The sequence below is a fragment of the Rhineura floridana genome, chromosome 1 (genome assembly GCF_030035675.1).
Source record: "Rhineura floridana isolate rRhiFlo1 chromosome 1, rRhiFlo1.hap2, whole genome shotgun sequence".
In the NCBI taxonomy this organism is placed as follows: domain Eukaryota; kingdom Metazoa; phylum Chordata; class Lepidosauria; order Squamata; family Rhineuridae; genus Rhineura; species Rhineura floridana.
In genome coordinates, this window is record NC_084480.1 from 162,410,419 (window position 1) to 162,437,427 (window position 27,009).

General features: G+C 41.3%; 1 protein-coding gene across 2 annotated transcripts in view; it reads left to right on the forward strand.

Moving 5' to 3' along the window:
* Positions 1 to 6,005: 6,005 nt before the first annotated feature.
* Positions 6,006 to 27,009, forward strand: part of OLR1 (oxidized low density lipoprotein receptor 1) — a 33,891-nt gene continuing 12,887 nt past the window's right edge. Inside the window, exons 1-2 of one of the 2 annotated variants that reach the window (XM_061630516.1) lie at positions 6,006 to 6,113; positions 18,947 to 19,089. The gene's annotated coding sequence lies outside the window, so the exon portion shown is untranslated. Of the gene's footprint in view, positions 6,114 to 6,142; positions 6,274 to 18,946; positions 19,090 to 27,009 lie in introns of those variants that run through there. The other variant, XM_061630375.1, reaches the window with a different exon arrangement.

Below are 27,009 nucleotides of genomic sequence, written 5' to 3' on the forward strand. Positions count from 1 at the left end.
GAGGAGAACAGCATGCAAATAAAGGTGCAGAAACACAACCCACACCATGTTGGTGTGCTTACTGGAATCAGAAGCTGGTTCTGGTTTGGACCACTTCAGGAGCTCCTAGGCCTATTTTGAGATCCAAACTGAACGCAATATTTTGCAGTGCAAGTTCTCAGCAAGGGAGCGAGCAGATTCACAAGTCTTGGTGGAGAGATGGTGCTTCTGTTGACTGATCCAGAACCTTTTCTATAACATGTCGTGCAACCTGGAGACTTCTAAAGTCTTCAGATATTACTTTCTTCTATTCTTCCTGAATGAAAGTGTGAAATAATAAATATCATACAGGCAATCTTGAATCATCTTATGTACTTGTAGCATGGGCATTTTTGTTGTATAAAATGTGCAGAGGAGGCTGGTCCATTGAGGCTACTGGGGCACAACCCTCCCATTGAGAATGCCAAGCAATTTTTTTAAAAAATCCCCCAAAACCTCAAAGTCACAAACTTCCTTATTCCATATACTCTTTATACTTCTAAAAAAGCAGCACACCATCCAGCTCAAGCAGTTGAAAAAAATGACAAAAGAATCAATCATGTTAGGGCAACAAAATCACCCTGAGAAATTCTCCCCTCCCCCTCAACCCAGTGGAACAAATAATGAACACACCATCAGTATTGCTGCACAGATCCATGGGACACCATTCCAACATAAAACAGTAGTAATGTAATTACACATTCTACATATTTGCATAACGAGGTGTAGTTTTCGTTATGCTCTTTTTGATTTATGTATGTAATAAATAGGAACCACATGGAAATAAATTTGTCCTTCTTGAGAGTACCATGTGCTGCTCTTAATTTATATGCCAGTTTTTCCAAAAAGGCAATGTACCAAATATTATGATTGTTATACATTGTGGCACCTTTCAAATCTTTTCACCCCTTCACTATCGTTAAGTGTGGTACTACAAGTAAATGTCCAGTGCCCAAGTCCGTAGCTGCAAAGAAATTAAAAAGTGCAACATAATCAGTTGGATTTCATAAAAAACTAGATTCTAAAATGTCTGACAGACATGCCCATCACATATGGTGATACATCCCACATTCCTGACAGCCCGTCCAACAATTACCAGATAATGTTGGGTTTATTTGAGAAAGATATATACCATCTGTAGGATAACTTTAACATAGAGTCAATACAATTACAGTTTTTTGCCAAAATACCCAGTATCCACCATCACCAATCCTCCTCCCACTACAATTTAAGCCAACTAAGACAGAACTCTCAAATGCCAACAGCAGCAAGTACAATTGGGAAACAATATCTTGTGCCTCATCTCTAACCTCCAAAATTAATTGTTCGTAAACATAGTGAAATAATGAAGCGTCTGCTCCCTGATCTGTGCTATCGAGAGAAAATCATGTAGCTGACACCACTGAATCCATGTGAGTCGATTTATGCTCAGTGTGGTACAAAAACCCTGTTCCATGATTAAATGATCCTCAATTTTTAAAAATGTCTAATCTGAAATAATTGCCTTGCCCATCATTCCTTTCTTTTTTATTGTAAAAGCTAGGATGAAAGAATGCAAAGCCTTTGACTGTGTATATCATGAAATATTATGGCATGCTTTAAAAGAAATGGGGGTACCACAGCACCTGATTGTCCTGAGGCACAACCTATACTCTGGACAAGAGGCTACTGCAAGGACAGAATATGGAGAAACTGATTGGTTCCCAATCAGAAAGGGTGAGACAGGGGTGTATTTTATTTGTTTAATCTATATGTATAACATATACAGAAAGCATGATTGGACCAAGATGGAGGTATGAAAATTAGAAGGAGAAATATCAATAATTTAAGATATGCAGACGATACCATATTACTAGCAGAAACCAGTAACGATTTGAAACAAATGCTAAAGAGGAAAGCGCAAAAGCAGGACTACAGCTGAACATAAAAAGGCTAAAGTAATGACAATAGAAGATTTATGTAACTTTAAAGTTGACAATGAGGACATTGAACTAGTCAAGGATTATCAATCCCTCAGCACAATCATTAACCAAAATGGGGACAATAGTCAAGAAATCAGAAGAAGGCTAGGACTGGGGAGGGCAGCTTTGAGAGAACTAGAAAAAGTCCTCAAATGCAAAGATGTATCATTGAACACTGAAGTCAGGATCATTCAGATCATGGTATTCCCGATCCCTATGTATGGATGTGTAAGTTGGACAGTGAAAAAATTGGAAAAGAGAAAATTCAACTCATTTGAAATGTGGTGTTGGAGGAGAGCTTTGCACATACCATGGACTTGTGAAAAGGACAAATAATTGGGTGTTAGAACTAATTAAACCAGAACTGTCACTAGAAGCTAAAATGATGAAACTGAGGTTATCATACTTTGGCCACATGATGAGAAGACATGATTCATCAGAAAAGGCAATAATGCTGGGAAAAACGGAAGGGAGTAGAAAAAGAAGAACGCCAAACAAGAGATGGATTGATTCCATAAAGGAAGCCACAGACCTGAACTTACCAGATCTGAACAGGGTGGTTCATGACAGATGCTCTTGGAGGTTGCTGATTCATAGGGTCGCCATAAGTCGTAGTCGACTTGAAGGAACATAACAAGAAGAAGGATGGAAGTAGAGATGAGTCAGTGGTGGATGCAAACCAATTAAAGCTGGTCCACATTTTCCCAACATTTTATGAGAGCATCAGTAAATGGATTTGCAGCCATATGCCCTGCTGTTATTTTACTAATTTTCTGGAATAAATGAGCACTAAAAGGCAAACTGTCTAAATCTATATTTTCATCTCTTTTTTGTACTATCTAAAATCAAAACAATTAAATGATAGATTTAAATGATAAATTTGACTTGTTTCATAATAACATTTTAAATTAGGAATTCCCTGTCCTCCCACTCTTGTATATGTCTGTAACGATATACACTTAATCATAAGTTTCTCTGATGCAACTACAAATAATCCCCCTTCTTTTTGCCAAATTTTACATTGCCTCTCCAGAATCCATACAGGGAATGTATGGGGGGGGGGAGTTGTGGAAGTGCATTCATTTTAAGTGCTGCTATGTTAACCAATAAGGAGCTTGCCCCAGCATTTCATATATGCGTTAATGGATTTCCAGATAGTTTAAAGTTAATTTTGATCCTATTAAAATGTTTGTGTATCTGCATCACTAAGTAATGCAGGTGTCTGGGGTATAAAGTAATGCCCAGTATTTTTGAGAAAGTGTTCCGATCTCAGGGAGACACGTGGAAGCAAAGAGGTTCTGATTTTTGAAAAGTGACCATAAACCTAATGCTTGTTTGAATTGCTCTTGGTCATCCAAGGGGTTAGTGACTATCAACACCATGTCATCAGCATAAAGGCTTAATATACAATTGTCCAATATCATCATAAATTTAGAACCAAAATTCATTTCATTACAAATTTATTTTTAAACTGTCCAGTTTAGGCAGTGAAAAACATTAAAAATCTTGAATTTTTGGATTGTCAGACATAGAACCACATAAAACTATCTGAAAATATTTGAGAGATTAGCGATTTCATTTGAGTTTCCAACTTCTTTGTTATTGGTATCATACTTTACAACAGATATTGCTTTTTCTTTTTGCTCTTTGAGAAGTTATTTAGCCAATAACTTTGAATATTTATTGCCTAATTCAAAGTTCCTTCTGTCTTAAAAAAGTCAGTGATTTTTCTGCTTTTTGTATATTTTATACATTTAGTTCTGTTCTCTCACCTAGTAATTGTTTGCTGATTTATTTCTTTTTAATCTCTGAGGGTTTTTTTTAAATAAATATTCCCTATATTAATGTTTGACTCAAATCCATGTTATACCTGGTGTAACATTGTGAACAAAAAACATCTCATCCTTGTTTAACTATTTCTACCAATTTGTCAAAAAGGCAACTTCTAAGGGTGTTTATTTATTTCTCTATTTACAGTACTTATCCAAAAGATATTTGGGCATGATCAGCATTTATACAAAAGCACTAAAGCACTAAAAACACTTTAAAACATAATTAAAACAAAACATCTTTAAAAACATTTTTAAAAGGCTTTGAAGAGAGAAAAAAGGTTAAAAACATTTAAAAAAAAAAGAAAGAAAAGGTTTAAAAACATGTTCAAAAGCAATTCCAACACAGACGCAGACGGGGATAAGGAGTTGTTAGGTCCAAACCCAACACGCAAGTCGCCCTGTCAACCCCAACTCGCTTATTACACCCGGGAAGAGTGCGGAGTTGAGTGCAAATGAACCCACTATCAGAGATCAAGTAACACGAGACAAAAACCTTTGCAAAGGGGACCCAATACTTACAAGCCGAAGCAGGCCAGCATGGGAACCTCGTTTATTGGTGTCATAGGGTTTATATAGGCTCACCCCGAAGTTTACAGTATCGGGCATACGTCACAAAATACAAAAGAAGCAGTTGCTAGACACTATAGCTTTGGGGCAGACAAAAGGAGGTAAAGGGGTGTAGGGGGAAGGACGAAAGTGGAAACACTAAGATTATCTCTTAGATTCCATGTCTGCATACTTCGCATGTCCTAGAGATAAGCACTATGCAACTACAGAAGAAGGGAAGAGTAAAAGGGTGGCCGGCTGCAACCGGGCGCCCCATGGGTAGGAGACAGACATGAAAATTACTACGCTTGCATATCAAAGGGTTTCACAAGTCAAGATCTGAGGGGCAGCGGAACAGCTTATAACATTTCTATGCAAGGCACCTTTATAGCAATAAACAAGGTCATAGGCATGGATGTGATACAAGAGATACATAGTAGGGAAGTTTCCAGTGGCTCGCATAATAAAAGCCGGTTTAAGCTGGAATGTAGGTAAGGGTCAGGTCACCAGGAAATAAACCGACATTTTATATCAAAAGTCAAATAAAGGCCACTTTGGTTCTATTTCCCATAAAGCCCAAGCTGGTTTAGATAGGACAAGTGAACTATAGTTTTACAAGCACTGGGGATTTCAATTTAACCCCAACAGAGTCAACTTAACAGGCTTGTTGAAAGAGGAAGGTCTTCAATAGGCACCGACAAGATAAGAGAGATGGTGCCTGTCTAATATTTAAGAGTAGGGAATTCACAGGGTAGGTGCCGCCACATTAAAGGTCAATTTCCTATGTTGTGCAGAACACACCGCATGATAAGATGGTATCTGCAGGCCGCCCTCATCTGCAGAGTGCAGTGATCGACTGGGTATATAAGGGATAAGACTTTCAGGTATCCTGGTCCCAAACTGTATAGGGTTTTGTACACCAAAACTAGAATCTTGAACTTAGCCTGGTAGCAAATGAGCAGTCACTACAGTTCTTTCGGCAGCAGGTGACATGTTGGCAATACCCTGCCCCAGTGAGCAGTCTCGCCACCACATTTTGCGCAAGCTGCAGCTTCCAAACCAACCTCAAGGGCAGCCCCACATAGAGCCCATTACAGTAATCCAGCCTGGAGGTTACTAGTGTGTGGACAACAGTGGTCAGGCTATCCCAGTCCAAAAATGGGCACAGCTGTCTTACCAGCCAAACCTGGTAAAAGGCACTCCTAGCCACAGACGTCACATGGGCCTCTAGTGACAAAGATGGATCCAGGAGCACCCCCAGACTACGGACCTGCTCTTTCAGAGGGAGTACGACTCATCCAAAGCAGGCAACTGACTAATTATCTGAACTCAGGAACCTCCAACCCACAGCATCTCTGTCTTGCTAGGATTCAGACTCAGTTTATTGGCCCTCATCCAGCCCGCCACCAAGTCCAGGCAGCAGTCCAGGGCTTGCACAGCCTCTCCTAATTCAGATGTTACAGAGAAATGGAGCTGGGTATTGTCAGCGTACTGCTGACACCTCGCCCCAAATCACCTCATGACTCCCAAGGGCTTCATGTGGGCAAAATCCATCAGGACCTGCATCCTGTTTCAGAACTTTGGAAGATGGCAGGGGACGGCGGCATCCTGCAGAGCTCTACTGCTGAGTTGAAGAGGAAAAGGGGAGAGCAAAGGGGAAGAGCAAAGCGGGCCTCCCTCTTTTCGTTAAAGTGAAAGAAAACTGATTCACAGCTGTGCAGTCGGATTTGAGCTCCTCCCCCTGTGAGAAAGTAAAGTAAGTAACACAGATAAAACTGTACTTGGTCTTGTATAAAAACAATCACTACATGGTGTTTACTGAGGAGGAAAAGGGAGTTCCCTACTAGGATTTATTTCCATCCTAAGTCTACATTCTGCTGCCCTATGGACTCTGAGGAATGAACTGCTTATTCAAGGTAATAGTAACTGGATTTTAGATTGGAAACAGTGATACAAAGTCTGGGTAGCCCAGCTGAGAAAGAGAGTTGCAGAATAAATAATAAATAATCTAACCAACTTAATTCTGAGGAAGTATGGTGGTTACTAGAGAGCGAAAAAGGAGATTGGACTCGTCCATAGTTAAAGTAAGCTCCCCAATTATTTTGCTTTGGCAAATGACTCAAAGATAGAGAAGAAAACTAGTACCCCAAGGCTAAAAGATACCTTGCTTGTTAAAAGTAACCTAGAACAGGTAACTCCTCGCTCATCGGATCCTAATAGAGTGGCAAGGTAGGATAATGGGTCTATTAGTTGCCCAGCAACTGGTAAATGGGCCAGGAAGACCTTTTTGTCATTGAAACGCTTCAGGAGAGCCTCCCCCCCCCAGCTGCTAGGAGAGGCTTGTGTTTTTGGGTCATGAGGAAGAATTGCTGGGAACTGGAGGCAGGCAGAGAGACTGGCTCTCTGCACCATGGCATTTGGGGTGCCTCCTGTAACACTGATGGGAAACCTGGATATCGGACTGCTGATGCCTTGAACCCCTCCATCCTAAACTCAGGTTGGAATGTGTGTAAATAAATAAACCATATTTCATAAAGACACCACAGTCTCTGCTGACCTCCTTCCCAAAGGAAAGCAAACCCTGGATGAACGCAGGGACCTCTGAAATCTCACCGCTCGGAGATTGGGGAGGCGCACAACAGTATGTTCAGGAGCTGGGCTCTGTAGCTCCATCTCCAGGAGAGCATTGTTCTATCTACGAGGCTCCTGAGTTGTTAGATTGATCTAACCTGGAGCTTCTTAGCTCGCAATGCATGCTACAGGGGAGATTGGTGAAGAACCTTTTCAAGGAGCTATCTGCCCTGTGAGTGACGCTGCAGGAGATAGTTCCAGCTATAAAACAAATGATTTATGAGGCCTTCAGAGAGCAGCAGGCTAAAGCAAGCTCAGAATGTTCCCCTGCCCCATTACAATCTACAAAGGAAACTTCGGTCAGAAACAGTCAAAATAACTTTCTAGTGGACACCTCTGCTTCATCTACCTTAGAGAATGGCCCAGAATATGCAAGTGGGCCACATATTGATCCTAATAACACTCTCTCGGTGATTACACCTTCCAACTGTAACAAAAGCAGCAGACTGAAATCTTATGAGAAAAGCAGTAAGACCAAGAGGTGTATATCCAAAAGGGCTAGCAAACAAAAGCAGGTCGCTACCACCAAGTTGGTAAATAAAAGATTTCAGTTCTAAAGTCTCTTTGAACTGGTGGATAGAGATGTGAAGACTACAAAATATAAGAAGGAGAAGAAGCCCAAGCATCTAAATAGGACAAATAAGATAAAGCCCGAACAAAGAGAGAATTTCACCGAAGAAGGGGCGAATATAGTGTCTGGTCTTCCTCTTCTTCCTCCTGTGCAACAAGACCTTAGCCCACAGGAAGCCATGCTAGACTTTATTCCCCAAGAATGTCCCTCTCCTCTAATGCTCTACAGTTTACCTATCACTCCGCTCACTACTATAGTGAAGCAGCAGCCCGAAACAGTCCAACCCTTTCCCTTAGTTTTAATGAAACAGCAGGGTGGTTCTATGTAATTACCCCAAACCGCCAGAGTTCCTAACACAGTTGGAGAGGAAGTTACATCTTTTACAGATTTTGAGGAAGGCGAAAATAGGCCACATTGTTACTGGGGATATTGAAAGAGTAGACTATTTGTTTTATAATTATCGTAATGCCAGAGCCATGATAACATGTGTCAGTCAGCAGGTTGCAGGTGCCATTCTTGGAGCCAGAGCCAAATGAAGCAATTTAGACATTGATGTGAAGCGCCATGTTAGGTAATTGCAGTTAATTCCCATGTCTTGTAGCCCACCATGTCCGCTACAGGGAAGGAGATTACCTCACTGTAAAGGTGCAATGCTGGCTTCTGGATTAGGGCCAGTTAAAGATAAGTGCCCAGCAGGTAAGCTGATTGACCTTGATGACAACGAAGAGATCCCCAAGGAACAGGTGGTGGCAATTAATAGGACTTACCCTAAATGTTGGGCAGAACTTTTGCTGACACTAATCAGTTGGTTGCATTGGATTGTGAGGCTAAAAATCATGAAGAGGTGAAGCAAAACTGGCATGGAGGACCCTTATTAGATAAAGCTTTCCTTGGTGGGGATCTCCTCCAAGGCTGCTTTTCAATCCTCGAGGATGTAGCTTCCTCCACTTCACTTAAGGACTTATCAGCGACACAGAAACTAATATAGATAAAATGAATACTATCCAATCAGGCCTCCAGGCCAAAGGTGTTCCTACTGAAATGAACCTACTAAAGGATCAATTTCTTACTTCGGAGGAAGTAGGGACCCTAATGGCATTGTATGATGCCCTATCAGAGGAGGACCAATTAGCAATCATTTTTAGCCTTAGGGGCCTTCAGCTAAATCTATTAAACAAATTTTTAAGCAAGATCCAACCTATTATTAAGAAACAGGACGCAACTGAGATGATCCTCATTCCACAAAATATAGAAGAAGATTCTATCTTGCAAAGGCATGAGTTACTTACTCAAGCGGATGAGAAGTTATGCCAGGACCTCGGGGAACCAACCATAGCTGGTAGCCCAAACCCCCCAAAGGGGAAGGGCTTTATAACAACAGAGGTGCCCACCTAAAGCAAACTCACTCCATACAGAAATTTAACATTATCAGAAGATGCCTTGATGGCCAGCCGCTGCAATCCAAAACTATCTTGTTAGGTGGAGTAACTCTGGGGAAGAGGGAAGGTAAAAATCAGACTGAAGATATCCAGGAGGAAGAGGGGAAGTATCGTAAATAAGTATCAAACCCAGCCATATTTGAGGGTGAGTTACTGCTGTTACAAGAGAGCGATCCAGGCAATAAGACATCTGCCCCGCCTCCCAAAGTATCCATTGCTCAGCTCAAAGATGTAGTAACCCCTCCCCTTAAATGACACAGGGAGTATTGTGAGAACGTAAAAATTAAACCTCCGTTCCCTCAAGTGGCAGGGATTGTAAATCCCAAGCCCCCCCAAATACCTTTAAAACTTCTATTCTGGAATATTTCAGGGTGAGATAATAAGATGAGGGATTTGGATTTTCTCAAATTTCTCACACAATTCCAGCTGCTTGGCTTATAAGAGACTTCGGTGCCCAAAACTAAGATAAACCCCTGTTTTCAGTTCCACCAAGAAAGGACCAAAAGAAAGGAAGAAGTAGAGGAGGACTTGTCTTGGGAGTGGCTACTAGTTTAAATGTAGAAACCCAGGTAATTGATTCTATTTCCCCTTCTATCCAAACCATACATCTGAAAAGCCAAAACAGGCTGGCATTAATCTGTATAAACGTGTACATTCCACCTAGAGGATCTAGAGATTTTAATGCAGATATATGGAATATTTTGGAACCCCATTTGGAACTAATTAATCAACAGTTCCCTACATCTTTAATGATCATGATCAGAGATTTCAGTGCCAGAATAGACTATGAGTATTTAATTGCCAATGAAAGGTTTGGTTTGAACTCAGAGGATATAGCCTACCTCCCATACAGGAAATCCATGGACAAAATAATCACTTTCGTAGGTACTTGTTTGTTGAAGTTAATTTGCAAATTTAGATTGTTCATCTGCAATGGTACCGGGCATGACAATTCAATTGGCGAGTGATCACCAGCCACTATGCATGGAATTGGTGGATTTCCAAGAAGCCTCAAAAGGTCTGGGTTACGAACCTCCCTATGTCCAGCAAGGGAGGCGCAGTCTGAGGTGGGTTCCTGAGATCCAACTAAAAGTAGAGGAGGCTCTCCTTAATGAAGAGCTGCTGTCTCTTAGATACAGACTTTTGGGAACAGAGATTGATGATCCACTATCTGTTTACTCAGACATTGTGCAACAAGTCGGTACTCTCTGCTCAAATAATTTGCCTTATAAGCCAAACTCCTGATCTATGAAATGGTTTGATGCAGATTGTAGACAGGTGTTACATAGGCATGCTAGTCCTAATGCTACCTCCCTAATGAGGAAAGCATGGATTGAGAAGTGACTTTACTATAGGAAACTGTTGAAACACAAACAAGCTGCCTTTTATGTTTCAATGTGGTCAGAAATTGAAAAGGCTATAACTTCTAAAGATTCTAAAAAGTCTTGGAACTTGGTGGCTTGCAAGCTCAAGGAGGAGATATGGCCTGGATGCTTTAATTCTCCCTAAGTCTTGAGAGAACCACTTTAATCAACTTTTTAATTTTTATTCTGATTTAATCTTAACAAGAACTCTTCTACCTAATTCAAATCCCTGATAATCAGGATACTTTTGCTTGGCCCTCAGTGACTACTTCTGAGGTGAAAAGTTTAATATCTCGCTTGCGCAGACAGAAAGCCCCTGGGGAAGATATGCTTCTCCCACAGATGTTTTTGGATAATTCAAATTGGTGGGCTCCAGTATTAGCAAAACTCTTTACTTATATAAATTCTTCTGGCAGACTGCGCCAGGGATGGGACCAAAGTAATGTGGTCCCAATTTTTAAAAAAGGAGATAAATCTCTCCTAGCTAATTATCATCCAATTAGTCTTTTGGATGTATCCTCTAAATTATATGCACGTTATTTATTAGATAAGGCTGAAATCTGGGTAGACAGCAACAATATTATTGGGAACAAACAAGCCGGCTTCCGTCATGGGAAGACAACTATAGATCAATGCTTTGTTCTAAATCATTTGAGAGAAAAATACGCAGCAGCCCCTAGGAAATATCTGTTTGCAGCTTTTGTTGATTTGACGTCTGCTTTTGACAGGATAAATAGAGATTCTCTGGAGAAAATTATGGAGACTTGGAAGCTTCAAGTTAGGGTAGGTAGGGAAGGTCAGCTGTCAGGGGAAATCGCCTCAACTAAAGGAGTGAGACAAGGCTGCTTGTTAGCTCCCTTGCTGTTTAATATATATGTGAACGATATTATAGATCAATTAGTTGATGAATCTAACTTTCCAGTAGCTCTCAGTTCACAGAAATTAACTATTTTGTTATATGCTGATAACATGATCCTTTTGTCCCAGACTCAGATTGGTATGAGGAGACTACTGAAAACATTTGGGGATACATGCAAGAAGGAACAGCTAAGTGTGAATTATGCCAAGACCAAAGTTATGGTTTTGGCAAATGTCCAGCTAAACACAAATGGTTTCTAGACGGTCATCTATTGGAACAGACCTACAGATTTAATTATCTGGGGATCTGCTTTGCATATAATGGTTCATGGAATAGTCACTGGCAGGCTAACAAGTTAAAAACTCAAAGTTTAATGCAGTCTGTGTTGAAATTTTCAGAAGTCATGGGTGGGAGCCGTGTTATACCAGCCCTAAGAGTTTTTACAGCCAAGGTTATTCCACAGATGGTATACGGGGCAGAACTTGGGGGCATTCCCGAACCAGATCAATTGGAATCAGTCCAAAACCGTTTTATACATACTTTATTGGGTCTTCCACCAGGAACGCTCACAGCCTACCTTCGAGCAGAAGTGGGTGCAATGCCTATTTTATTTTTTATTCTTAGGGCCATTTTTTATTACTTCTTAAAATTGCTCCTCAAATGGACTGGTCAAATTGTGTATAACAGAGCAGCTATATCTACCCATTCAAAATACTTGGCTAACTAACAGCAAACTATTGCTACAGAAATATGGCCTTGATCCAGAGTTACTTATTGCTGCAGGAATCCTGTCCAGCCAATATCAAAAGGCATCTTCAAGATTTCTTTGCAAAGAAGGATATGGATGCTATTAGTTCATCTAGATCCTCTAACATCTTTCCCCTTATAAAAGAGCATCATGAGGAAGAGAAATATCTGTCTGAATGAAATCCACCTTTTCGCCTCAAGGCATTTACTGCCTTGCGCTGCCAGACAATGAACTCTAACTTCCTTGAAGGAAGATACAAGAGAATTCCTAGAGATCAGCACCTCTGTATTTGCGGTGACCAAAAGGTAGAGGACACCATCCACTATATGTTACATTGTAAATTGTATGAGACATCAAGGAAGAAATACTTAGAGAAATTTCTAGTGGTGATTTCCTCTTCCAGTGATATAGAGAAGATCAAATATTTGTTGACCGGTCCAGATAGATCTGTAATAGTCAGCACAGCAAAATTTGCAGTGAGAGCTGCTCAAATTAGGCAAGCTCACCTTGAGATTTGAGTTTTAGTTTTAAATGCTATAACTTTTGTAAAAGATTGGTTTTAGATATTACTTCTGTACATAAGCGTTTTATTTGGCTAAAACCTGAATTTGGTTGCCTGCAATAAACTGTCACTGGTTTCAGAAAGCATGGGGGACAAGATGATACCCTGCAGCACCCCACAGCACAACTGCCAGGGGGCCAAAAGACAATCACCCAATGCTATTCTCTGAAAATGACCTTGGTGATAGGATCAGAACCACTGTAAAACAGTACCTCCGATACCCATCTCACCAAGTCAGCCCAGAAGGATGCCATGGTCAATGGTGTCAAAAGCCGCAGAGAGATCAAATAAGAGTCACACTTCCCCCCATGTCCTTCTCCTGATAAAGGTCATCCATCAGGGCGACCAAGGCCGATTGAGTCCCATAACCAGGCCTGAACCTGGACTGGAATGGGTCAAGATAATCTGTTTCATCCAAGAGAACTTGCAGTTGCTGCACCACAACTTTCAACCCTCTATTTGGGCTGACCGCCATATGCTCAGAGGCACATGTTACCAAATTCTTCCAAGCTACACAGGAAGTGGATTGGACTGTGAAAGACCAACGGAAATGGTGTTTGCATTTTGACAAATTTGGAGGGCAGTACAATATGTCAGAGAGGAGGTCAGGACTCCTGCTGCCCTGGTGCATTCACTATTCCCCCCTTTTTAAGTTTGATAGAAATATCTGTGGGCTATAGGTACATTCTTAAACCTCAAGGTGAATCTACTTTAGATTGGATAACTCCATTAAAATCTCCAGCTATCAATATATCTCACTTCTGCATTTTTCTACAATTCAGCAATTTTTTAAAAAACATTTCCCTGAGATGTGTGTAGTCCATGGACACATATTAAAATCAACTCCTTTCCTGATGAAGTGTCATTAACCACAATAAACCTTCCCACTTCATTCTGCAATATTTCATGATTGATAAAAGATGCATATTGTCGCTACCGCTTTCTTTTTTATACATCTGAAGCAGCACTTTTCCTAACAAGATAGTCCCGTTTTTTCCTCGCTTTTCAATACGTTTACTTGCAGAATTTTTTTCCATGTGTAATTGTCTTGTAATCTTTTGTTGAGACCTTTAATATTCAGATATTTTTTTATTGTGAAAAAAGTTTGTATGAATTTTTTTCATTTTATATTCAGAAAGAGATATATTAATACTTACTTAGATATATTAATATAAAAAAGAAAAGAGGGGGAAACAGGAGCAGCAATATATAGGAGAGAAAACAAAACAAATAAATCCTTAGTCTATATTCCACAGTGAAATGTTCTGTGAATGCCAGTTCTTTCTGATTTCCTATCTTCTTACTTGTGTTCAAGCCCTTAATTTCTCTGCTATTTTTTAATACTATTTGACTCATTTTCCTACCATTAGTTCTTTACTCATATTTACATGTGATTTCCTTCCTTCACTTCCTCGTACGGAATTCCCTTCTATCTCTTTTTTTAATATCATTGCTTCTTCAACTGCTTTAACCATTATCCATTCATTATTTATCATAGCCAACAGTTTGAAGGGAATTCCCCACATATATATTTTCCTAAGTAGTTTCTTACATTACATCTCACATTGTATCTCATCTTTTATTTAGAACTTCTGGATGAACATCTGCTAGTATTTCTATCTGATTTTCCTTTGTAAAGAATTTCTCCCCTGACCAGTATCTATTGGTTATTGCTGTGGTTGCCATAGTCCAGTTCCACAAATCCGGGCAGGCTAATTTGCATATTGTGCAAATATTTGCATATTATTTGCACATTATGCAAATATTTGCATATTAATATTTGGATTGTCCAGTTGTTTTGTTTTTGTGCCTAGGAATTACCACTAATAACTGGGGAAAGATGTGAGAAATTTTTTTTAAAAAAATTACATTTTCAACCTTAAATGCCTAGACTCTAGTTTCCAATATTTATTGATTGATTAAGAGGATTTATATCCTGCCCTTCTGCTGTTAAAAACAGAGCTCAGGACAGCTTACAAATATAATAAAAATAATAAAAATATGCAATCAATATAAAAACACAATAAAAACACAAAATAGCGACTTCCGGGAAGGGTGACTTCGCCTGTGCCTGTCTTTGAGACGAGCTGTCGTCTCAGAGGAAGCTTTTTCAGTTTTAAAATCAGTCAGAATGTTTTTTTTTACTGATAAAGACTTTCTCCCGGGCAGGGAGAAATGTAGAGATTAAAGCCTGCGTTTGTTGGGAGGACTGGATTTCATTAGTTTATGAGAGAAGGTTCAGCCTGCAATGCCGGACGGACTGCCAAACAAGCACTAACTGATTAAGCGACACATTTATCTTTTCTTCAAAGGAAAACGGATTTTAACAGGCAAGCATCCTTCTTTCTATTTTTATCATCTGGTTTAAATTGTTGCAGCAAAAAGAGATTTGTCAATGAATCAGCTATAAAGAATCCCTGGGTGAGTTATAACTCTTCTCTTTCATTCACAAAATTAAGGAGGAAAGAAATTGAAAAAGCTTATCTTTGTTATTATTGCAAAAAGTTGGCCTGGAATTTGTGCATTTTAAAGATACAAACGGATGAGGGATTTCTATTCCGAGGAGAAAAAAAATAAATAAATCTGATTTATGAACTTTTGGAGTATTATATGTCTGGGACTATTTTTTTTGGTCTATTTCATTTTGACGAATCTGCTGGTTCACGATGCCACTAACTGTTTTGATGCTGTGAACTAAACTTGTTTTGCATTCCTGAACATATAAGAGATAAGGCAGGCTGAGCTGTCTACACTGTGATGTCATCAGGCTTGGAATATTAACCCAATTGTTGCTGGAATAAGAAGTGGGGTTTTTTTTCTTCGTGGTTTTAAGAATGGCAATCAAGAAAGTGGCTGAGATCCTGGAAGTAATTATGCTTCAGAAAATAATGGATGAGACTGAGATAACGAAACAAACCCTGAGACAGGAGATGAAAATTGAATTTGGCAAAATGAAGCAGGAGCTTAAAGAAATAGGGTATCTTGTGAGAGAGGAGGTTGATGAGATCAGAGATACAATTGGACAAGCATTAGAAGATGAAAAAAGAAAAATTAAAGGGAAGATGCAAGCCCTGGAGATTGGAACAAATGTGGAACTGGAAAAAGACTTGGAGTTTATGGATATTAGAGATAAAATTTACTGTTTGGAATTCAACGTTGTCTCTGAAGAAATTAATGAAGATACTAGAGATAAAGCTATCAATGTCTTGGATAAATTTCTGGACTGGAATGATGTGATGGAGCTTGACATAGAAAAAATCTATGGAATTAATTACAGATATGTGACAATGGAAAAACTCAAGAGATGTGCCAGTGCATTTCGTAAAAAAGAAGAACAGAGATATGACTTTACAACAATATTTCAACAACACACTCAGAATTAATGGCAAGGAAATATTTGTGATAAAGGAAATTCCCATCAGACTCTTATTATATGACTATGGCTATGACAGCAAGATTATTATGGGATATTGATAATGGAAGAATGGCTACTGAAATTACTGGACTTAACAGGATTATTGAAGATGGAAGATGGAATTAACATTGATAATGGAAGAATGGCTATTGAAATTATTGGACCTAACCCTAACCCTAACCCTAACAGATTTGATGAGATGGATTAATCGACATGTTTATTTGGAGAAAAATTGATAGATATATTTCTCAAGGAATTGAAACCTCTCTTTGACTTTCTGTGGAAAGAATAAAGTAATGTTTATGAGATTTGATGATTAATTAAGATAACTACTGGAGGAAAGTGATTTTGTAATATAATTTAAGAGACAGGTTTGTTATATATTGTAGACCTATAACTGATCTGCGACAAATCGGAAGTCAACATTTTATTTTATTGTTTAATTATTTTTGTTTTGTTTTGTTTTGTTTTTGAAAATTTGAATAAAAATTAATGATAAAAAAAAATAAAAACACAAAATAGCAACCAACATAAAGTAAGTCAGGGCACCAGTCTGGTTAACCATTACATATACGATATATTTCAGAGATGTGGTGGGTGGAGAAAAACAAGAAGCCAAAATGTTAGAAAAAGGAGTCTTTCACACCACATACAGTTCTAAATACTGTAGCAGCAAGTTTTACAAGTTCCTCCGGTATTCCACTGGTGCAGGCACTCAGACATTCAAAGTATCTGTATGTTTCTTAGGTTTTATAAAAGCAGAGCTTTGCTTAACTGAAAATTTGTTCTCCCTTTGATCAACCACATCTACAGAGGTTCCACCTCCCTACTCAAAATGAAACTAAGCCTGGAAGTGTGCAACAACCCCACACATACCTTGCTAATTAGATTACCAATGCCAGGATGTCTGTCTTATTGACTACTCTCCTGCTCCCCCCCCCCAGGCATCATGAAAGACCCAGTCCTGGATGTGAAAGTTGGACAGTGAAAAAAGCAGATAAGAGAAAAATCCACTCATTTGAAATGTGATGTTGGAGGAGAGTTTTGTGCATACCATGGGCTGCAAAAAAGACCAATAATTGGGTGTTAGAACAAATTAAACCACAACTATCACTAGAAGCTAAAATGATGAAACTGAGGTTATCATACTTTGGACACATCATGGGAAGACATGATTCACTAGAAAACACAATGATGCTGGGAAAAACAGAAGGGAGTAGAAAAAGAGGAAGACCAAACAAGAGATGGATTGATTCCATAAAGGAAGCTACAGACCTGAACTTACAAGATCTGAACAGGGTGGTGTGCAGAGAACTATAGCCTCAAGTGATAAGGAACTTGTTCTTTCAACTTGTTCTTTTAAGTTGAGACCTTATCCCAGTCTGAGTCTATGTTGGAATTGCTTTTTAATATGTTTTTAAGCCTTTTCTTTTTTTAAAAAAGATTTTTTTAAAGCTTTTAAAAATATTTTCAAAGATGTTTTAATATATTTTAAAGTCTGTTTTTTATGATGTTTTAAAGTGCTTTTAGTGCTTTTGTTTGCCGCCCTGGGCTCCTACTGGGAGGAAGGGCAGGATATAAATCAAATAATAAATAAACTTCATTCATCCAACCCAAAATTCAGAATCATGCCTCTTTAGGCTATTTTCCAACTGTTTATTCTTGATTTATGGTTATTGGATTTTAAAGGGATTTATTTCTTATTGTGAGTTGCCTTGGTTTCCCAACTCTACCTCACAGGGTTGTTGGAAAGACTCCATACACACACACACACACACACACACACACACACACACACACACACACACACACTGCAGCCTATATAATAGTTTATTGTCAAACCAGTTGGTCATTGCAGAAAAATCAGTATTAGTTTTTAAAAAATCAGTATTAGTTTCCTACAGAATAAAAACTGTAATACCTGCCTACTTGCTTTAAAATAGGACTGGAGGGGGGACAGAAACAGTTAGAACACAAACACAATTATTTTTTACATTCACTCAAAAGTCCCATTAATTTACATTCATAACCATGTCTACTCAAAAGTAAGTCCTATTGAATTCAATAGGATTTACTCTGGGCATATGGGATTAGCATGCTTTTACCCCCACAAAAGCAACTATTCAGAAGGTTTTGAAAACACTGTCCAGGATCTGACTCCTGCACACAAGAGGGAAAAAAACTGAAATGTATATACTTACCCAATTTATGAGATTTTCAAATAAACAGAGGGAGGGGAACCACCATTTTCTGGCATTGCAATGAGGTTTTCTAGACACTGCCCAGGTCAACCAAATTGGCTTCACACTGATTGGCTGCAATCCTGAACGGGCGGGGTTAGACTGAGCTATGAAGCGCTATAAAGTACAGATTTGTTTAAAAAAAGATTTAACAGTCGGGGGTGGTGGCTGACGTTTTTATGTATATCTTGAGAACCGGACCACCTAGAAACTTAATTTTTTTTAAAAAAAATAAAGCTGAGAATCCGGGCCACCTAAGGGGCTAAACGGGCGCTGGGTGGCATGCAAAGAATCCGGGTACAACCCGGCTAACCGGGCAATATGGCAACCCTAGTTATTGCAAATTTTACTCTCAGACTATCTCTTGGATAAGACTCTTCTTGAAAAAGATGGACTTGACCTATTTTTATTCCGTATTCGAAAAGTTAATACCCACTTGAGTACAATTGAGCTGTACATAATTGGATAAATGTTCTTCAAGATTCCCAGCTAGATTCCCTCTTTCTATGCCTTCTGGCAGGCCTCTACGTTTTAAATTGTTGATTGATGTACCTTGCATTCAATTTCTAGTTGCCTAGTTTTCGCTTTGATTTCTCTCAACAGACTCTTAAATTCTTCTTCTCATCCTTCCATATTTTCGTTCTTTTAAGTATTATTTACCATTCCTTTCTCCAGTTCCATGATCACTTCTTCAATATTTTTCCCACAAACATTTCCAGTTTTTCCCTATTTAAACTCTTTCATGCTGATTGACTTGTAGGATGCTGGAGACATCGGGACCCTGCTGGCATCCTGCTCCCCCCCAAAACAGCAAAATGGCAACTGAGTAAGATGCTTCATCAGGAGCTCCGCTACCAAACATCAGATAAATGTCCTTACCTCGGCATTTGCGGTGACGCGCTGGTGAGTCAGCTTGGCGTGGTCCCTCTTGTGTCTCCTGTGTTTGCTGGGTTGCCTGCGGTGTCGCCTGGGGGTGGCCCGGGACGGCAGGAGTGCGGACTTTGCTGCCTGGCCCGTGGTGCGTCCTTCCATCTGGAGGCCCGCTGCTTGACGGCCTGCTTGCTTTGTTTCTGTCGCCAGCGGATGACGCGGTTCTGGGGGCCTTGGAGGTGGAGGAGACCCGGAAGACAGCGGGGAGGCGATTTTAGACCGTTCCAACGTCGCCTCTCTTCGTGGCCTCGGGAGCCGCTAGAAGGTGGGGGGGTTTCCTGCCCCCTGCTTCCTGCTTTTCCTCTTGTCTGTCTTGCTCTTTCTCCCAGGCAGCCGTTGTAGAACGGGGGTTCCTGTTCTCCGGCACTGGATTTTTTGGCACTGCCTTGCATAGATCTGTGGATCATGGCATTCGGACGACCTGGAGGTGCCGACAAACTGCCTTCACACTTGTCATCCGTGGGCTGGAATTACAGTTGGACTTGGGGTGCCTGTCCTTATTACCTGTGACTTTCTCGCCATGCTTGGTGGATGAAGATGACGGCTAGATTATTTTTAACGAAGCAGGAGGCAGCTGGTGGTGCACTGCTCATTCTGGAGGAAGGCAGTGTGACATTTTTTTTTAACAATGAAGCCTTGCTAGAAACGGAGTGGCCCTGCAGCAGTTTTTGCCTTGTGGGGGGGGGAGTGTATGGTCTGAATGTGTGTGTGTGTGTGTGGGTTTGCAATATGTGCCTGGGAGAGAGGAGCCAATGTCGATTGGGAGGATTCCAGGGGCCCCCAATAAATGTATTGACGGTAGAGGGAGCTATGACGTTGTGTGGAGGACTCGCCAGGTGAGGGGAACACGGCCCAGACAGCTAAGAGCTGTGCCGTGTTCCGGTCCCCCACGCATCCACAGGTTCGTTGGTTGCCCTATCAGCCAGCTCTCAGATCTCCGGATGCTGCTTTTAAATGCCAGATCGGTTCACAATAAGATCTCTCTCATCCACGATTTAATTGTGGATGAAATGGCCAATCTGGCATGTATAACCGAGACCTGGGTGGGTGAGCAGAGTGGGGTTAGTCTCTCCCAGCTATGCCCACCTGGGTATTTGGTTCAGCATCAGGGTAGATCTGAGGGCCGGGGAGGGGGGGTTGCTGTGGTCTATAGGAGTTCCATCTCTCTCTCCAAGCACCCTGTCCATTTAGCTACTGGTCTGGAGTGTTTGCACCTTGTGATGGGTCAAGGGGACAGATTGGGGATTCTGCTGGTGTACCGCCCACCCCGCTGCCCAACAGACTCCCTGACTGAGCTGACGGAGGTGGTCTCGGATGTGTTGTTGAGATCCCCTAGACTTTTGGTGCTGGGGGATGTCAACATTCATGCCGAGGCCGCCTTATCTGGGGCGGCTCAGGACTTCATGGCCTCCATGACAACCATGGGGCTGTCCCAATACGCTATTGGCCCAACGCATGTGGCGGGGCATACTCTAGACCTGATTTTTGCAACTGGACAGGGCGAAGTTGATCTGATGGTGGGGAATCTTACATCAGCCCCTTTGTCATGGACAGATCACCGCTTGTTGAAGTTTAGACTTACAGCGGCTTCTCCCCTCTGCAGGAGTGGGGGACCTGTTAAGATGGTCCATCCCCGGAGACTAATGAATCCGGATGGTTTTCAAAAGGCTCTGGGGAGTTTTCCGGCTGATAAGGCTGGCGCTCCTGTCGAAACCCTGGTCAAACTGTGGAATACTGAAATGACCCGGGCAGTTGACATGATCGCTTCTGAGCGCCGTCTCCTGGTAGAGCTCATACAGCTGCATGGTATACTCCAGAACTGAGAGCGATGAAACAGTACAGGAGACGGCTTGAGTGCAGATGGAGACGAACTCCTGATGAATGCACTTTTGCACTGGTAAGTGCCTATACTAAGTTATATTTAGGGGCGGTACGGGCAGCTAAAAAACAATATTTTGTTGCCACCATACAATCTTCTATCTGCCGACCGGCGGAGCTTTTTAAAATTGTCCGAGGGCTGTTACATTCTGGCCCTATGGACATGATAGATCCATCCAAAGCCCGTTGTAATGACTTCGCTAGGCACTTCCAGGAAAAAATCGCATGCATCTGTCAGGACTTGGACTCCAATGTTATAGCAGTGGAATTAAGTGAGGTATCCGGAGCACAGTCTGGTCATGACTTGTTGGATGAGTTTCAATTGGTGCAGCTTGAGGACGTTGACAAGGTGCTTGGACAGGTGCGTGCTACCACTTCTACATTGGATCCTTGCCCCTCTTGGCTGATAAAAGCCAGCAGAGCCGGAACTGCCGGCTGGGCCAGGGAAGTGATTAATGCCTCATTGCGTGAGGGAGTGGCCCCTCACTGCCTGAAGGCGGCGATGGTGAGGCTACTTTTGAAAAAATCTTCCCTGGACCCAGAAAATCTTAATAACTACAGGCTGGTAGCAAATGTTCCATTCTTGGGCAAGGTCCTAGAAAGAGTGGTTGCGGACCAGCTCCAGATGCTCTTGGATGAGACCAATTATCTAGATCCATTTCAATCGGGTTTCAGGCCCGGTTTTGGCACAGAGACGGCCTTGGTTGCCCTGTATGATGACCTTTGTCAGGAAAAAGACAGGGGGAGTGTAACTCTGTTGATTCTCCTCAATCTCTCAGCGGCTTTTGATACCATCGACCATGGTATCCTTCTGGGGAGACTCACTGATCTGGGAGTTGGAGGTACTGCTTGGCAGTGGTTCTGCTCCTACTTGGCGGGTCGTCTCCAGAAGGTAGTGCTTGGGGAGTTTTGCTCGGCACCCTGGGCCCTCCAATATGGAGTTCCACAGGGGTCAGTACTATCCCCCATGCTTTTTAACATCTACATGAAGCCACTGGGTGCCGTCATCAGGAGTTTTGGAGTGTGTTGCCACCAGTATGCTGATGACACGCAGCTCTACTTCTCCTGTTCATCTTTTTCAGGTGAGGCCGTCAAGGTGCTGAACCGATGCCTGGCTGCGATAATGGACTGGATGAGAGCGAACAAATTGAGGCTTAATCCAGACAAGACTGAGATGCTGTTAGTAGGTGGTTCTCCTGACCAGATGGTGGATGTTCAACCTGTCCTGGATGAGGTTGCACTCCCTCTGAAGGAGCAGGTTCGTAGTTTGGGAGTTGTTTTAGAACCATCCCTGTCATTAGAGGCACAGGTAGCCTCGGTGGCACGGAGTGCTTTCTATCAACTTCGGTTGGTGGCCCAACTACGCCCCTATCTGGACAGGGACAACCTTGCTTCAGTTGTCCATGCATTGGTAACCTCTAGATTAGACTACTGCAATGCACTCTACGTGGGACTGCCTTTGAAGACGGTTCGGAAGCTACAGCTCGTGCAAAATGCAGCGGCCAGAATGTTAACAGGGACTCGGAGGTCTGATCATATAACACCAATTCTGGCCCGCTTGCACTGGCTGCCCATATGCTTCTGGGCTCGATTCAAGGTGCTGGTTTTAACCTATAAAGCCTTACATGGCCTGGGACCACAATACCTGTTGGAACGCCTCTCCTGATACGAACCTACCCGTATGCTGCGATCAACATCAAAGGCCCTCCTCCGGGTGCCGACCCAGAGAGAAGCCCGGAAGGTCGCAACAAGAAAAAGGGCCTTTTCAGTGGTGGCCCCTGAACTATGGAATTCTCTCCTTGATGAGGTACGCCTGGCGCGAACGTTACTATCTTTTCGGCGTCAGGTAAAAGCCTTCCTCTTCTCCCAGGCATTTTAACATTTTAACACTTTAACATTTTAACATTTAATATATAATTATTTTAATATTTAACATCTTAACATCTTTACCAGTTTAATACTTTTTTAACAGTTAATATTTTAGTATTGAGTTTTGTACTCATCTATGTCAATCAATCAATAGTTTATTGTATATTGCCATAGGCTGTTACAATAGGAGTATAGTCATATATACATTAAAACAAAAGTACCATCTGTGGTTAAAAAGTAAAAATTTAAAACATTATTTAGAACTACTATTTTTAATAAAACTAGCCCTAAGTGTCTTTGCGGCCAAAGCAAAGTTTGCAGTCGAAATTATTACATGTGGTATAACTGAAGATAACAAAAAGATGACTTTTGGGATCTATTTAATTCATTTTTCATATTCAAAATTGGAACCAAAAATCTTGCTCTTGGGTGAGAAAACATTGGGCAGTCTAACATATAATGTAAGAGATCATCTGGCACCTTGCACCCAGCTATACATAACCTTTGATCATATGGTGTGCCAAGATATCCGCCTTGTAAGATGGACGAGGGTATTACCTGGAAGCGTAGTTCGGTGAATGCTCTACGAAGTGAAGGTCTTGTTAGAATATCTAAATAATTTGGCCAGGTAGTATTAGAAATAATAAAAGTAAGCCATTTAGAAAAATGTGAATTTGCAATCGTTTCTCTGTCTTGATGAAGATCTTGATCATAAATCTGGTTACGTAGGCCATTGGAATTGAGATTACAGAGCAAGGGGGGGGGTTTAGAAGGTATTGTAGACCTAGGGCTGAAAAGTTTTTTGCCCAACCCCCATTTATCAATTGATCCTCCCAGCACAATTTAGGCAATGAGGGCTGGGCAGTGACCAAAAGTTTTTTCCAGTATCTTAAGTACGTTAGATCTGTTTTGGCCATTAAGGAGGGGGAGTTGAGTTCAATTCTCAAAAAGGAAGCCGGAGTGCCTTTGGGGAGACCTAAGATGTTTTTATAAAAGGTGTTTTGGATTGGCTCTAAGGCAAGACGCAGGGCAGGACCCCAGATCTCACTTCCGTACAGGATTGACGGGAGAATTTTTGACGAGTATAGTTTGATCATAGGCTTCAGTAATTGACCACCTTTCGTGTAAAAAAATTTCTTTAGCAAACCGAGGGCCCTTAGCGCTTGTAACTTAATATGGGCCAATTGGTGGGACCAAGATAATTTATTATTGATATAGATTCCCAAATATTTGTAAGCATGTACCTGTTCCAGGATGTGGCCATTTAGGAGCTAGTTAGTATTGGTTTTACTGTATTTTCCACAGACCATGATTTTTGATTTTGAGTAATTAATTTTAAGGGATTGTGCATTGCAATAGTCTTGAAGGTGCGAAAGCATTCGTTTAAACCCAATCTTATTTTGTGAAAGCAGGAGAAGGTAATCAGCATAAAGTAAAACAGGGATTTTCCTTGATTTAATCGTAGGGGGGGGAAAGCAGGGGAGGTCATGGCCGTAACAACATCATTAATAAAGAAATTAAATAGGAAAGGGGCTAATAAGCAACCCTGCTTAACACCCTTTCTCATTGGAATTTTTTTGGATAATAGACCATTAAAGCCCAGTCTGATTCTTAGATTTGTATCATAATGTAAAATTTGGAGAAGCCAGAGCAGTCTTTTATCGATGCCAGCATTTTTTAATTTCCTCCAAAGGAGGTGTCGATCAACAGAATCGAATGCTGCAGCAAAATCGATAAACGCTAAATAAAGGGAATTTAATGATCTCCTCTTTACTTTTGTGATTAGATGGTGAAGAATATACAATTGGTCTATTGTGGAGGCCCCTTCCCTAAAACCTGCCTGTACGTTGGATATGAGAGTGTGTTCCCTGTCCCAGTCCAAAAGTTTATTTAAAAGATAACGGCCGTAAAGCTTGGCGGCGACATCTAGGAGGCTAATGGGGCGATAGTTGGAGGAGATTGTGGGATCTCCTTTTTTAAATATAGGGATTATTATGCTTGTTTTCCAGCCAGATGGAATACAACCAGTTTCATTAATTTTTGTGAAAAGTGTAGCAAGGATAGGGCACCACCAAGTAGGGAAAGCATGATAAAGGTCAGGAGGAATCATGTCTTGACCTGGGGCTTTCCCCAAACGAAGTGAGGAGATTAAGGTGTTAATTTCAACTTCAGTTACCGGAGGCCAAGTTGGGGAGTCTGGGGGGAGAGTAGGAGAATCTTGGAGATGAGAGGATAAATCTCCAAAGATCTTATAAAAATGTAGGGTCCACTTTTCTGGTAAGATCGGTGGAGTTGTAATGGGTGGTTTATCGTACAAGGAACCGTGAATTAAGCTCCAAAACTCCCTCTGATTTTTCTGGCAAGCTGCCAAGCCCAGGCGTTGCCATAAGATAGAAGTATAGGCTATTCGTTTGTGTTTTAATAGGTTATTATATTCTTTTTAAAGCTTTAGTAGTTTGGCTTTAGCCGATTCTGAATAGTGGTGTCTAGTAAAACGTATTTGATGGGAAAGTTGTTTCTTTTTAGCTAGACAATACTTATCAAACCACGGCTTACTATTAATACAGGTATTGGTAGGGTGGGCATTAGATATAGTGACTGCCGGGAGAAGTTGGTTAAGCATTTGTTCAAATAGCTCCTTAGTGTCATATGTTGGCAAGGAGGCTTTTGCGCGCAACTCCATCATGAAGGTAGATGATAGGGTTAATTTGATCTGGTCGACTAGTTTTGGGGACCACCTTTGGCGTTTCGGGCCCTGGAAGGCCTCTGGATCAGGTAGTGATTGGGGGAGAATCAGATAACCTATAGAGAAAGAAAGTTTTAACGATAAAGGAAGGTGATCACTATCCGATCTGTCCTCGATGGTAAATCCTAATACGTAGTCTAGTAGACGGGGAGAAATCAAAATGTAGTCAACGACACTAACTCCTCTCTTGCTTAGAAAGGTAAAAAACCCCTGGGACGAATCAAATTTTGATCCATTGAGGCATAAAAGGTGGATACTAATTAATAGCCTAAATAGGGCATAGCCATTAGAATTAATCACCTTGTCACGTGAAGAGCGGGGCAAGACAACCAGGTCCCCTGGACAGAGCTCAGGGGGAACCGGGTCTTTCGGAAAACTGGGGCCCATCCTGGCGTTGAAATCTCCGCCAATTATTAGGTTGAGGGGAAAATATTTTTGATGAATTTGTTCGATAAATTCAGAAAAGTCATCCCATGCTTGGGACCGAGAAGGTGAAGCTAGGGGGGGAAAGTAAACATTTATAACTATAAAAGATGGGGGAGGTGATTTCATAGAGGAGGGGAAAAGGACTGGGGATATTATTAAGGCCTGGCAATAATCATGGGACGGGCTTATTATCTCTGTGACTGTTACATTTAATTCAGTAGATATTAAAATCGCTAGCCCACCACTAGGGCGGCCTTTTTGGGCCGGACGGAAGGCGGGCTTAGACCAAGATTTAAATCCTTTAACATAAAGATTTTGATCTTCTGTTAGCCATGTCTCTTGGAGGGCTAAGATGTTATAGGAACGAAAAAAGGATGGAAGATCGGGGACCGAAACTTTATTGTTCCAGCCTGCTATGTTCCAAAATAATAGGTTAGTGGTTATGATAGGAGAAGAGGCTGGGAGATCTGGGGTAACATTTCTGGGTTCAGTGGCAACAGGGGACGGCAGGGAATTTCAGTGGATTGATTCATCAAAGGGTTGGATTTGTTCTAATTCGGGTCTTATTACGCTAACATTTGAAATAGGCAATTTACCCCCCTTGGAGATGGTCTGAGTAGATGGCATAAGGGGGGCCCCGGGGGATTTTTCTTTAGAGGAAAGGTGGTCAGAAAGGAAAAGCTTTTGCTGGGATCGCAAATCGGCCTTTAAGCGATCAAGTCTGTAAATTATTTTTAATTGCTCTTCTTGAGAAAGCTCAGGAAAGACTTCGATAAGTTGTAAATCTTCCGATTCTCTTGATTCATTATGTAAATCTTTTTGGGGGGTTTGTGGGTCCAATTCAGGCTCATAAACAGGGGACGGGACGAGGGATTTACTTTGTGGGTCTGGCTCCGGCACGTGAATAGGGGAAGGGACAACGGATTTACTTATGGGGTTACTTTGTCGAAGGGGTCTGCCCACCAAAGGGAAGG